The 15,002-nt window shown below is 37.7% G+C and overlaps 1 protein-coding gene across 3 annotated transcripts in view; it reads left to right on the top strand.

The window, feature by feature from the left end:
• The window catches only part of KCNN2 (potassium calcium-activated channel subfamily N member 2), a 139,791-nt gene that overhangs the window by 44,453 nt on the left and 80,336 nt on the right, over positions 1-15,002 (top strand). The gene's annotated exons all lie outside the window — the stretch shown is intronic.

The raw sequence follows: 15,002 nt of genomic DNA, 5'->3' as shown, positions 1-15,002 counted from the left end.
CAGGTTCACACCATTCTCCTGCCTCAGCCTCCCGAGTAACTGGGACTACAGGCGCCCGCCACAATGCCCAGCTAATTTTTTGTGTTTTTAGTAGAGATGGGGTTTCACCGTGTTAGCCAGGATGGTCTCGATCTCCTGACCTCGTAATCAACCCGCCTCAGCCTTGCAAAGTGCTGGGATTACAGGCGCCAGCCACTGTGCCCAGCCAAATTTTTTTTTTTTTAATTTGGCTTTTGAAAGTCAAGGTTATACACTCAGATAGTTTAAGGAAGAAAAACTTCTGTATGAGAGTTGCTGCAAAAAAAAAAAAAATTATATATATATTTATACATAGTGAACCCTGAACACCCCCCAGCCCATTCCAGCTTTCCAGAAGCATTCACTTTAAATCTTTTTAGCCATTCTCTTGGTAACTGCTTTTCATATTTTTAAATAAAATTGCTTATGTTGCTGCATCTAGATTTTTTGTTGTTGTTTTGGAGCTATTAACTTCCTTCTGGGGAAGTCGGAGATTTTGCTCTTTTTTTTTGCGTATGTAAACACACTCTTTTCACAACTTCACCACTCCCTGGAAAAGTGATTTTTATCTCCCTATCTCACAGTAAGATATATAAACCCTAAAATCTATATTCTATATTTACATTGTTGTTACTGTATAAACTGAATTTGTAGCTGAACAAGATAATATATCATAATCATTTTTCCTTTCCTGCACTTTTTTTTTTATTTTTCCTGGAAGAAACAGTTGCCTCATTTTTTATTTGCTTAGTTTTCTGTATACTTATCACTAAATCATCTCTAAATTCTCTGACATTATATAAATACCTTTTACTCTTTTCAAATATATTCAGCAATTTGTCAATTTCACCTTGAAGAAATGACTCTTGGAACATTCTGACTTGCATCTCTATCATGTTGGGGACTTTCTTTGCCTGTTTTGTATGCTGAGTAGCCCCTTTCTTCAACCCCATTTCACCTTCTTTCTTCATTCTTTATTTTGGTAGAATCTGTCTTCCAGTAGTTTTGAAGCAAAGGTAGTGTATAAGAGAGATATTTTTGAGATCTTGCAGATATGGGAGTCTTTAGTCTTCTCTCATGCTTAATTGGTAATCAGCTGGATATAAAACTCTAGATTGGAAATCACTTTCCTTCAGAATATTGAAGGCTCCATTTTCTTCTGTATTCAGGGTCTAGCAGTCTGATGCCATGCTCCTTTTTTATTTATTTATTTATTTTTCTGGAGGCTTTTAGTATTGGTATTCTAAAATTACACAAGGATGTATCTTGGCATGTGTCTGTTTTAATGCATGGTACTGGGAACTTGGTGGACCTGTTCAATCTCGAAATTTCATGTCTTTCAATTTTTGGAGACTTTTCTGAATTATTTAATGATTTTTGTTCCTATTTTCTGTTGTGTGGATAATGGCCCTCCTATATTATTCCCTAATTTTCTTATTCTTTGTTTATAGTTTTACATTTGTTTTTGCTGTATATATGGAAGATAACTCCAATTTATCTTTCAGACTTTCAATTGGAATTTTATTTCTTCTGTATTAAGTATTAATTTCCAGTGTCTAATTTTTGATCCCTGAATGCCTTTTTTAAAATAGCATCATGCTTTTGTTTCACAGAAACTTTTCTCTGGAGATGTTAATCATAACTTTTTGAAGTTTTTTTCTCTTTGCATTTTGTTTCCTCAAAGGTGCATTTTTCTTTTGTCTTGGCTTCTGTTTTAGGAGCTTTTCGTACACATTTCAGATTTGTCAACTGCAGGCTTCATTAAAGGGTGATTTGATTGGGGGACATAGAACACCAATTTCAATACCTTTATATATTTTGTGTCTTCTCTGACCATCTGACCAGTGCATCGGAGGTCTTTTCTGCTCTCCTGCCATGAAAGCAGAAGTCTGAGGTGACAGCGTCTTGGGAATTGAAACACAGGGCAAAGAAGAGGTCTCAGCAGTTACTGTGCGAGCATTTGCTTGTTCTCCTGGTATCAGTACAGTAGCTTGCTATCTCCAGTGTCTGATGTCCTGCAGCTGGTCCACAGACCTTGTGTTTTACTGTCTCCAGATAATAGATTTTCAGACTTCTGCCAGGTTGCCAAAGAACAGTTAGTGTTTCTACAAAGCAGAAGAGGACATCTATGTGTCTAAATGCTTCTATGCCTTTTTTGAACCTGTCATCCCATTCGAAGCTCTATGGTTATCCCCACCTGCAGAGGTACTGGTGCCAACAGTGCCTGAGTCATGGATGAGGGGGTTGGCTCTCAGTGCACGTGCGGTTGTCTCTTGGTTTTTCACCACTATTGCCATAGATTGCTGCATTCTCATGTCAGGTAAGTCAGTGGCCATCTGTGGATTGGCTGTCTAGCTTGGTTTTTTTTTTTCTTACTACTCTTTTGTCATTCATTCTTGTTGTCCTTATGGGTTTATGCTTCTTTGCTGTCTGCTTGTTTTAGTATTATTTATAATCATTTTAAGGTTGTTAAGGGAAGGAGCTGAGGCCAGCATGTTTGTTGAGCCCACCTGCTTATACCAGAAATTTTGTAGTGACTAGTTTTTAATATCATGTCTCTAAACCTTTTTTAGAACTCCTCCGGATAACTATGCCATTTGAGGGATTAACGTTTTCTTTTTAAAGAAAGGTAGACTCCTTATGGTAATGCTTTGTTTCCTAGCAATCATGGTATTTAGAGGCTTATGATATTTTCTGGAGCAGATGTACCTTATGATGGTTGAAGAATAAATATGCAAAACTCTAGTTGACATACCTATTTATTTTATAAAGATAAGCCCTAATTAAAAATTATGCATAACAATGTAACAATGAGGGAAACAGCCAGGTCTAACAATATAGACATCTCCATGGGTGCTCTCTAGTGCATCTGCTTCCAAAGGCCGATTAAGAGAGCCTCAAAATTGTGCACATGCCATACATTTTCTTTTCGAAAACAGTTCATCTTAGCTGTTTTAACCCATTATCACTAAATACAGAATGCCAAAGGCAAGCTGTGCCACATTTGCATAGCAGCCCCACGTCTGTGTGTTTTTTAATATGCTCAGATTGTGAGGTGATGACCATTCCTGTTTCCATGTAAAGAGGCAATCAAAGGTGAAAACTGTTCATTTCATAGCCAGAATGAGAGTGTGTAGCCAGCAGGTACATAAAGGAAGCAAATCTGTGACAGCGTGGTGGGGAGGAGACAGAGGCCAAAACTCTGGATTGGGACACAGGGATTTAGTCCCAGTTGTGCAATTTAGGGGCTGAGTGACCTCAGGCCAAACATCTCGGGTCTCTTTGCCTTCGTTTATTCATTTGCCAGCTAAATGGTTTGTTAAGACTTCTTCCCAAGGTAATGTTTGATCATTACGCAAATGTGTAAAAGAAAAAAAAATTATTAACCAACATTGTGTTAATAGGAGATTTTCCACATTTGGTTTTTATTAAACTTCCCATTTTACTGCACAAATTCTCCAGATTGTGATTTGTAAGATACAAAGATAAAAAAAAAAATTTTTGTTTTTCCATAAATTTGCAATTTGGAACATGATGTCATCAGCATCTTACACTTCCTTGATGATTGTTTTCTGACCCCTTTTTTCCCCTGTTATGTGAAGTTTGCGATACCAAATACAACACACAGCTTTTCTATTTATTTGGTTTAGGATTTGGATTTGAATGAATCCTACCACTTCCATCTTTGGTCCATCCAAGCATCCTCTCCATGTAAAAAGGGGAGATTCACATCTGATAGAAATTTATATTTTTAGTTAATTAGAATCTAAAAAGAGACTTAGAGTTTTGGACTTTTTTAAAAGGAAAGAGCTAGAGAAAAAGAGAAACAGCTTTCTAGAGAAGTTTGCATTAAAAACCTATCCCTGTCCTTCTAGGAGCACAAGATTCAGGATTTCTAGAAGTTTCTAGAAATTTTTCTGTACTAATGGGGACAGCATCCTATGGGAGGCATTTATTCCTTGTGGTATTATATTCCCTGGCATATCATGCACCTCTGAAATTTTTTACCTGTGGGTAATAAAAATTCTCTCTCTTCTTTTTTTTTTTTTTTTTTTTTGGTGACTGATAGGAGGAAGCAGAGAAGCAAGAATCTAGCATTATTATTTCTGTGGCCTGCATTTGTTAATAAGCAACTTCCCCAGATCAGACCACAGTAATCTACTCTTTCTCTGGTTATGATTTGACTTTGTGTTAAGGTAGGCATTAGTCCTAGGAAAAACGCTGTCCTCTGAAGCAGCCCGAGAAGTGTGGCCTGGTGCTGCTAAGCGATCTCATGTTCATGGGGTCCCAGGCCAAGGCATTTAATCAGAATGTATTAGGAGAAATTTCAGGAACATTTATGTTTTAGAAGAAACCTGAAACACAGAGCTTGGGGTCCTGAAAATTGGGAATTATCCAATCCTGACTTGTACCTTTTCAGACTTCTCTAAGAGAGCATAAATAGGCAGCTATTCACCCCAAAGTGTGTTTTACTGGGCACAGTTTCTGAGCAAGAATAGTAGCTATTTTGCAAGAGGTAGAACTGGATATTGTGGGTCAGTGCTATGTTACACAAAGAAGGAGTTTGGTTTCTTTTTCACTGTAAAAGTTCTCAGAGCATTTAATGTATGTATATGCATTAGAAATACCTAAGAGGGGAAAGGAGTATTTATTTGGCCATGCTCTCTGGGAAACATACTTGACATATGACAATACCGAAGTTTTGGAGATAGAAAGGAATTGAACTTCCTGACAACAGTTTGGAAATTCAAAATAATGTTTCTGTGTTCAATGGAATCTTTTCCTTTTTGACATAGTTTTGTAATTCTGTGGTAGGGGGTCAAATTGAGGATGGAAAGGAATAGAGAGCAAAGGTGAGTTAGGAATTTAGGTGGTAGTGTTCCCAAGCAGAAAAGCAAACATTGTGATAATACGTAATAAATTGGAGATTCCAGGTAATGTTTGGAATGGAAAAGAGTCATTTGGTTAAAAAAGTGGCCAACAATTTTCCTTTCTGTTTTTTTTTTTTTTTTTTTTTTTTAATTAAAGTTCTAGGGTACATGTGCATAACGTGCAGGTTTGTTACATATGTATACTTGTGCCATGTTGGTGTGCTGCACCCATCAACTCGTCAGCACCCATCAATTCGTCATTTATATCAGGTATAACTCCCAGTGCAATCCCTCCCTCCTCCCCCCTCCCCATGATAGGCCCCGATGTGTGATGTTCCCCTTCCCGAGTCCAAGTGATCTTTTCCCATTATTTTATCTCTCAGGGCACTTAAATATTTATTAACCAGGTATCATTTGTTAAGAGGGAATGTTTTCTAAAAATGACTTAACAATAGATTGCTCTTTTTGAAAGTAGACAAACTGGAGAAGCATAATGCAACTTTTGAATAGCTCTGAATAATCTGCATTTTAGATGAATAAAGAATAAATTCTCGTCATCACTGAAAATTAATAGATGAAGATAAATTTGCATAGAGAACCTGAGGAATAGAGACTTCAATTTCAGTTGTGTTTAGAATCTACTCTTCAGTGTCTTGGCCGGGCGCGGTGGCTCACGCCTGTAATCCCAGCACTTTGGGAGGCCAAGACGGGCGGATCACCAGGTCAGGAGATCGAGACCATCCTGGCTAACACGGTGAAACCCCGTCTCTACTAAAAAATACAAAAAAACGAGCCAGGCGAGGTGGCGGGCGCCTGTAGTCCCAGCTACTCTGGAGGCTGAGGCAGGAGAATGGCAGGAACCCGGGAGACGGAGCTTGCAGTGAGCTGAGATCCGGCCACTGCACTCCAGCCCGGGCGACAGAGCGAGACTCCGTCTCAAAAAAAAAGAAAAAAGAAAAAAAATCTACTCTTCAGTGTCTTAAAAGTATATTTTGTTCTTTCATTAGAATAATCCAGGTAGATTTCACTCTGCTTTTTTGTCACCCTGTCACTAATACTCTCCTATGTTGTATTATTTTGTTCTCGTTTTTAATTTCCTGGAAGATGATTCCTGAAATGCAGTTGAAACATACTTTATTATTATATGGTCTGTTAGAGAAGCAGAACCAAGAGGATATAGATATAAATATATGAGAGGGGATTTATTAGGGGAATTGGCTCACAGGATTATGGAGACTGAGAAGTCCCAAGGAGAGGCCGTCTGCAAGCTGGAGACAGGGGATGCTGGTATTGTGGCTCAGTCCAAGTCCAAAAGCCTCAGATCCAAGGAAGCCAGTGGTGCAACTTTCAGTCCAAAGCTGAAGGCCTGTGAATTCAAAGAGATGCAGACGCAAGTTCTGGAGTCCAAAGGCTGGAATTGCCTGAAGTCCTGATGTCCAAGGACAAGAGAGGAAGAGTGTCCCAGCTCCAGGAGAGAAAGAGAGAGGAACTCACCTTTTCTCTGCCTTTTTTGTTCTCTCCTAGCCACCAGCCAGGATGGTGCTCGCCCACATTGAGGTTGGATCTTCCCCACTCAGTTCACTGACTCACACACCCATCTCCTTTGGAAACACCCTCGCACTCAGAAATAATGCTTTACCAGTTCTCTAGGTATTCCTGAATCTAGTTAAGTTGACACCTAAAATTAACCATCACATATGGTATATTGTGGAATATTACAGTCAAATCATGCCCCATAATAAAACTACATACAACATAAGTTTTATATAAAATAACTGCTTTTAGCACAAGGATTGATTGGTTATGTCTTCTGACATCAGTAGTATGAAGGAGTTGCTAAGGGGAAGCTCCTGTGGGATGAGAGAATATCCCGTTTTGTAACTAGACAGATTTCTAGTCTCTTAGCACTATTTTGTAGAGGATATGAAATCTGGGGTCCCAGTTTCTCTATATCCCTATAGAGAATATGTAATTTGGGGTCCCTCTTGCATATGGAATATGGACATTGAATATAATTTTGTACATACTAAGTTAAAGTGAATACTCTTGTCTCTGAGCACCAATAAAACAAAAAAAATGGATGGTAGTTGTTTACATCTGGTAACTTAATGTAGCATTGCAGTGGATGTCTTTTAGTAACTCAGTATTAGTCTGTTGCTCTAACACCATGTGTGTTCATTACTTCTTTGTAGAACTTGCTTTTAAATGAACTAAGTTTCAATATGTGATCAACTCTGTGTAGAGTTCTTAAATGATCTGTGTTCTAATTTTCAAGTTTTCCATTTCAAAACAGTTTCAGTTGGTTTTTATCTGTTTATATAACATAAACCAGTTGTCATGGAGGAAGGGATGAATGGCATCTGAAAGTTTCACTTGTTCTATTTGTGGTTTTTTATTATTTACATAGGATGAATGTGAAATAGGGAGCTACATATTAAAGTGCTAGCTCATTTTCCTGGTCTGCCAGCCATGATTTTATTTTGTATTTTCAGGAGAATCACCCAGAGGCCTACTCTTTTTCCAGCACTGGCCATTAGAGGTGCCAATTTCCTGATGAGTTACTTGAATTTGAAACATGTTACTTGGGATCAAGTTTCTTTAGTAGTTGTAAAAGTAGTCATAAAATATGCATTGCAATGTTGGGAAAATATATCCACCTTGATTTATTACGGAATATTGGATAATTATTGGATAATGAGATTATTTCTTACCACTTGAAGACTCAGCTGTTGCCAAGTAAACTCTAAGCATTTCATCAATGGATTTGTAATTTGTGGTTGACGGCAATGTAATACTTTGTAAACTTATACTTCCAAGTGGGTCTGATTCATACATACAGATATAGCATTTTCAGGCTCATAAATGAGTCATAACTTTAAAATGGGCCCTTTCAAGTTATAAAAGTCGGCAGTTTGAAAGCATTCATCCTGCATCTGTGACTTGCAAAACATCAATGCTAAGTATAATGTTTGCCAAATAAATTGGTCATTAAAGTCTTATGGAAAGAAAATCCAGTACTCTCTCAAATTCAATTTTCTCTTCTTTCTTATGTAGATGTGCTTTTTGTTTTGTTTTTTGTAGTTTTATTTTTTGAGTTGGAGTCTTGCTCTTGTGACTCAGACCGGAGTGCAGTGGTGCAATCTCGGCTCACTGTAACCTCTACCTCCTGGATTCAAGCGATTCTCCTGCCTCAGCCTCCCAATAGATGGGACTACAGGTGCCCACCACCATGCCTGGCTAATTTGTAATATATTTGAAGTAGAGATAGAGTTTCACCATGTTTGCCAGGCTGGTCTTGAACTCTTGACCTCTGGTGATCCGCCCACCTCGGCCTCAAAGTGCTGGGATTACAGGCGTGAGCCACCATGCCCGGCCTTGTTTTTATTTTTTAACTTTTTTTGGTCTACCTCCTGAGAGAATAATGAGGAGTAATATTTGTTGGCAAGGGGCTTTGAGATCCTAGTTTAAAGCAAGCAGATTGAAAATACCAGCAGTGTTAAATTCACGTAGAAAAAAACATGAAAAGCTCTGCATCTCAGGAATTCAACCTCAGTGATCTCATAGTCAGTTCATTATGGTCCTCCTCATCCTGTCACCCATGCTGATGTACATATTTCGTGGAATAGAGATCCTAAGTGTCTTCTGACTTTGAAAATTCCTGTAATTATCCATATAGTACATTAGACAGCATGCATGTGTGCACTTCTGGGCAGCATTCTAATGTAATTCAGCTTCAAAACGACTGGGCCAGATAAAAAGAAGGAACATAAAGTCTAAATGAAAACATGCTGACATTCAAGCCATTTTGTCTTTAAGAAAATTAATACATTTCTTGGACATAGATCGGGCTTGGTTGGAGAAAATACAAGTGTTTCCTACTTACTGCTGGATTTTCTGCATTGTACTTTTTAAAATTTTATACCCTTTATTTTAAAATGTTTCCTTAATTGTATTAAAATAACCATAGAAATGCAAGACAAAAGTGTCTTTACATGCCATAAAATGTACAAGTTTTAAACATTTGCTGAGCTTGGACAGATCTGCCTTCTATTATAATGTTAAGCTTTTATAACCTTAGGCCATGTTAATGGACTGGCTTACTATTATGAGAATTGAATGGAGAATGAGGTAGATTTTAGTATTGTATCCCCAAGCTGGTGTCAGCTAATAAAGCACCTGCTGTCTTTCAAGGAAGCCTCTTGGCTTGAGTCTCTTAGGAGGGACTATGTGAACTGTTTCTCCACTGCTTGCTGACTAGTAGAGCGATATCTAGTCTATGGATGGTTCCTGAGGCACTGCGGAGAGGGGCATCAGTCTGTCCCACCCTGCTAGTTCCAGTGCTGTTTTGTCTCTCATTCAGAATCCCATGGGTCAATAAATAGTCTGATCACTGTCAAATAATTAGGGATACTGAAAAAGGCCCAGTCATCAGATATTTAAACCATAGTGTGGTGGTAAAGTCAAAGCCATTTTGAGTTTGTGGCCATTATTCAGTGATTGATTGGTGAATAAATATTATAATTTAAAAACTTTATGTAGAATTTTATCATGATTTTTGGCTACAGTGTAAAAAGAAAAAAAGGATCTTTGTCATTTTTTGAAACAACTTTATTGAGGTATAATTTATGCACCATAAACTCCACCTATTTAAAGTCTACAAGCCAATAATTTTAGGGGCTATGCAACCATCACTACAATTCATAGTGAACATAGTGAACACAGTGATTAGAACAGTTCTATTACCCTCCAAAACTTTCATAATCCCTGTGCCCAATTGCAATAAATCCCTGCTCCCTCCTGCAGTCTTCCAGGTGACCACTAATATGCTCTCTGTCTCCATAGATTTGCCTTTCTGAGGCTGTTATATAAATTGAATCAAATAATATATAGTCTTTTACGTCTGGTCTTTTTTACTTAAAGATTTTGATGTTTGCCTATGTTGTAGTGTGTATTGAAGTTTGTTCCTTTTTATTGATGAATACTATTCTGTTGTAAGAATATGCTACAATTTGGTCACTCATTCACCAGTTGATCTACATTTAGTTTGTGTTTTGTTTTTGGCTACTAAGAATAGGGTTGCTGTGAACTTGTGCACACAGTTCTCTGGGTGAACATGTTTTTTTTTTTTTTTTCTCTTAGGTAGCCATCTAAGAGTATTTAATTTTACAAACCCATCAGCAATCAGCAGTGTATGAAGGTTCCAGTTTTATCACATCCTTGACAACATTGTCAGTTGTGTGTGTGTGTGTATATTAGATCATACATATGTCATATCTGGATATGGATATATAGAATGCCAGTGTGTCTGTTTATACCCATATGCATATGTCTTAATGTGTGTATATAAACATACAGAAATATGTGGTCTTAATATACATTTATTTATCGTCTTATAATCATTCTAGTGAGTATAAAGTGGTATCTTATTGTGGTTGTACTTTGCAATCCTCTAATGACTAATAATAATGGTGAATATCTTTTATGTGATCATTAGTTCTTTGTGTATCTTCTTTGGCAAAATGGCAATTCAAATTGCCTGTTTTTAAACTGGGGCATTTGTCTTATTAAATTTTAAGAGTTCTTTGTATATTCTGATTACTAGTATTTTATCAAATATATGATTTGCAAATATTTTCCATGGCTTGTGTTTTAATTTTCATTCTCATTGTTTTTGAATGTGCTGAGGCTATGTACACTTGGCTTTCTCTAAGTCAGTCTTGCCTTGCCTCCCAAAGCCATGCAGGAAAAAAGCCAGCTACACACACACAGCTGTCTGTGAGCTCTTTGAAGAGGCTTAACTCCCGTGTTCAGTTCGTGCTTCACATGCCTCTCCTTGCTGCCCTTTTCCTACCCTGAACTCTTTCTTTTCTAGTAACCACTATTTTCTAGTAACAGCAAAGAGAGGAAAGAGCAAAAAAAGACTGTTTTTCAGTCCTGCTTTAAAAGTCTTTCTAGTTCTTGCATTGCTTTGATGGTTGTGGTAACTATGAAAAATGAAGCCCAGAGAATATCTGTCATATTTTCACTTAGGATTAAGTGTTCCTGAATTGCCTCCAATGGGGATTTTAAGATTCTTTTTATTTTCTCTCCTACTTGAGGTAGTAATTTGGTTTGATTGATCCACAGCTTTCTTGATAACCAAAAGCAAACATATGTAATGTGTCTGACCCTGTTTTAGGGATGTAGCTAGACATTGTGAAAAACCAAGCTCCTCCCTCCCTTTTAGGTGACCTTGCTGGGTTTTGTGACCGTCCACAGTCATCACTTTGGAAGGACGATGCTCTAGCCACAGGCTGCTTGACCAAATGATGACTCTGTGACCGTGACCATTCTTTGTACTGTGCTTTGTATCACAGTGACAGGATATTATAGTACAGCTCATAGGGATGTGGCAATTGATTTTGACATACGATATTCTCAGTAGCGCAGGAGCAAAAGATGTTTGAGTGACTACTGTCTAATATCTTTGCCTTCACATCTCTGCTCATGATTTAGTCTTCTAAAAGCTTTCTGTGTCATATAAAATATACTGTTTCAGTTTATTAAATTGTATTTAATATTCTAACAGAAGATATAATTTAAAAATAAGATTTTGCAGACTTTTGGTATTTAATGTTCTGGTTTTAGAACTTCATATAAAACCTCATGTAAGAATCATGGTTTTTAAATATGAAAGCCACAAAATAAGGCACATATTATTTAGAACCAATTTATTAGCAGAAAATATCTTTTATATCAGTGATCATGGGGAAAATTAAATTTAGTGACTTTCTTGCTTTAAAGAAATGATTGTGATTGAGCATATTAGTAATTATAAACTGTTTTTGAACAAAACTGGGTTACACTAGGCATTTGTGGGGAATCATCCTAAATGCCCACTTGGTATTATTTGGAATAACAACTTTTATACCAGAGGGCATCTTACGAAATGAAACATCCAGTAGAGAAAGATCAGTAATTTTAATCTGGTTTAAATATTAATCTGCTTTTGTCCTGGAGGACATAATGTTATCAAATGAAATACCCAATATAAAAAGATCAGCTTTGGTCGTTAGTTTTAATCTAATTTAATGGTGATCAGCCCTTAGAATTTCTGGCTTACTACATGACTGGAAGGGAATGAGTATTCTTATATTTATTGTCATTATGATAATCTGCCTACTGTGCTTTCTACTATTTAGTAAGGTGTTTTTGTTGTTTTGTTTTATTTTGTTTTGCTTTTAAGATGGGTTCTGAGAAGTTGGGAGGTGTCAGTGTGAAGTGAAAAGCCACTCTGCTAGGTTTTTTTAATCCCTGTTTAAAGATTCCATTTTTGAAATATGACACTGATATCTTTTGTTCCTCCTCTTATCCATCATTCGCCTACTGTATCATCAGATCTCTGTTCTTTCAGCCCTACCAAGGTCACTGGCATTTATTGTGATGTAGGTGCCTGATAGATAGTTGGGTGGTAAAAGGGATGAAGGTGCCACAGTAGACAGGTTTGATGTGGTCAGAAAAAGAACCAGGGAGACTGTAGTCAGTAGTCAGTGGTGTAGTTGCTTGAAACTTTTGTCTGGCTCTGATTTGGTTAGGAGATGAGTTCTCTCTGCAGGTCAAAGGTGTTCATTAAGTGCTTAGGGTATTCTATACCATGTAAAAATGGGGTACAAAAGCCTCATCTGAACCAAGCTCCTCAATGGTAGAAGGGGTATTTGATACTATCTGAATAGCCACAGAGCTCAGAGCCTTCTAATATCTGGGTCAGATAAAACCTTACAAGTCATCTAATCCTATCAGGCCAAGAGGAACACTAACTGCTGTCATTCCATGAGGACTTGTGGGGTAAATGTTTCTGCACAGATGTGTACCTATCAGTTATAGCAATAGAAGAATGCTAATTAATACTTAATGAGGGACTTAAAGTGTTGAAATTTAACCCTACAAAGGGTCGTTATGAAGAGGATTACTAATGGGAATATTATCTATTAAATGTGGAAATAATTCTTCCATCTTTATTTTATCTGGTTCATTTGCAAGTACTCAGGGTTTTACCATTTAATAAGTTAACAAAGGTTAATAAGGAAATCTGCGTTAATTTAAAATTTCTGTGATTCAGGAGCAAAAATAGCACTTACTGCATATCTGAAAGACTGCAGAAAAATGGGTCTTGGAAATCTAAAGCCTGCCTTATGTGCTGGACTGACAAGAGGAGGGCTTCACAGAAACGTGACAGTCATGGTTCAGCACTGCTTGAAACCCTTCTCTGTGTTCAGCCTGGAAGTATTTCCATTTATTCTGCTGGAGCACACAGACTTCAGACAGAGTTTTCTTCATCTTTTATCTTGGATGTTGCCTTACGGGCTCTCAGCAGCTATGCAGCTGCCATCATTGTCTGAGGTTTGCCATGGGGCAAGTGGGGCTGGTGGGGAGTGGGGGGGCCTTGGCAAGCAAGGGAACCCTGTTCTGAGGCAACAGTAGTGACAGAGCTCCAAAGTTTTTGTGACTGTTGTGAGTAACCCTTAAAGCAGCATTTCAACTTTCCTTTCATGAAACTGTCCATGTGCTAAGATCACTGCCACTCAACTTAGGTCCTGCTGTGCATTTAATTTCTTGGGTATTTCCTGAAAGCCTCACTAATAGGAATAGCAATCTAGCATTTCTCCTTTTGGAAATGCACTCTGCAAATGCTGCTCACTAAGGTCTGCAGAACTTCTGCTAATCCGCACCACTGCGTCTGGGAAAAAAGGATCATGAGTTTTAAACCCCCATGTTTTACTTCCTCATACAAGCATATCTTCAAGTAACCACATAACTGAATGTGTCTGCGTCGACTAAATTTGGAAGTCAAGAACATAAGAATTTTTTTTCATAGCTCTTTATCCAGTTTAACTTTTTATTAGAGATTTTATCTGGTTTAGACTGTGTCTTAATTTGTGCTTCTTATTGATAATGTTTTGTAGGGAAAAATAGCTGCAAGAATTAAGAAAAGGAAAATATTCTTTTTAGTGTGGTATGCTAGTTAAAGCAGGGGTTGGTAAACCATGGCCCTTGAGCCAAATCTGGCCCACCACTTGTTTTTGTGAAGCCTAAGAGCTAAGAATAGTTTTTACATTGTTTTTATTGTTTTGGGGAAAAAGAAAATATGTGATAAAGACTATATGTAGTCTACAAAGCCTAAAATATTTATTACCTAGCCTTATGCTGAACACGTTTGCCAACCTCTTATCTAAAGTAGCATCATTTTGTCAAATTTGTTTTAAGTACAGTGTGAAAGCATTTTAAAATTTTTACTTTGGGGTCAGACAATGGATTTCTATTTGTTGTAGCTTAAATCTGGAGGTACCACCCCCTGCCAAATAATCACTGTAATATCTTTAGGACTACATATAAACTACTTTTGGTACCAATGATCAAACATTGACATTGGTTCCAGTGATGATAGGTGCAAGTACCATACTCAGTAACCTAAGTCTTTCTGACTAGTACTAGCTAGATGCATGAGTAATTTATTTTTACATATACTAAATAAAAACTACCTTATTGGCCTGTGCAGTGGCTCATGCCTGTTATCCCACCAATTGGGAGGCCAAGGTGGGAGGATTGCTTTAGGCAAGGAATTCAAGACCAGACCCCCATCTCTGCAAAAGTTAAAAAATAAAAAATTAGCTGGGTGTGGTGGCATGTGCCTACAGGCCCAAGTACTTAAGAGGCCTAGGCAGCAGGATCACTTGAGCCCAGGAGTTTGAGGCTGCAATGAGCTATGATCATGAGTCTATACTCCAGCCTGGGAGACAGAGTGAGACCTTGTCTCAAAACAAAGCTACCTTCTCCATTCATCTACAGAGAATGCAGTTAGATATGAAAGAATTGCTCTGATCTCTTGAGGAATCTGTTCTCCTAGATTTTAACTTCGTTGACCTTGGGTAACATCAGTACAACACTGAGTCATTAAGAAATCTAATCTGAAAGCTGTGGAGGAGCAGGTCTTGGGATGGACTTGGAACATCAGCCTCCAAAACGTAGTCATTGGACATTGGCGGAATGCCTTTCCTTTGACTAGGGAAATAATGTAAAATCTTTTTGCAATATCTCTCCCTGCAGCATGTAAACTGAGCTATGCAAAAAGCAGGG

The sequence above is a fragment of the Trachypithecus francoisi genome, unplaced genomic scaffold (genome assembly GCF_009764315.1).
Source record: "Trachypithecus francoisi isolate TF-2019V2 unplaced genomic scaffold, Tfra_2.0 Lachesis_group2, whole genome shotgun sequence".
NCBI lineage: Eukaryota > Metazoa > Chordata > Mammalia > Primates > Cercopithecidae > Trachypithecus > Trachypithecus francoisi.
This window is presented reverse-complemented; position numbering and strand designations above follow the sequence as displayed.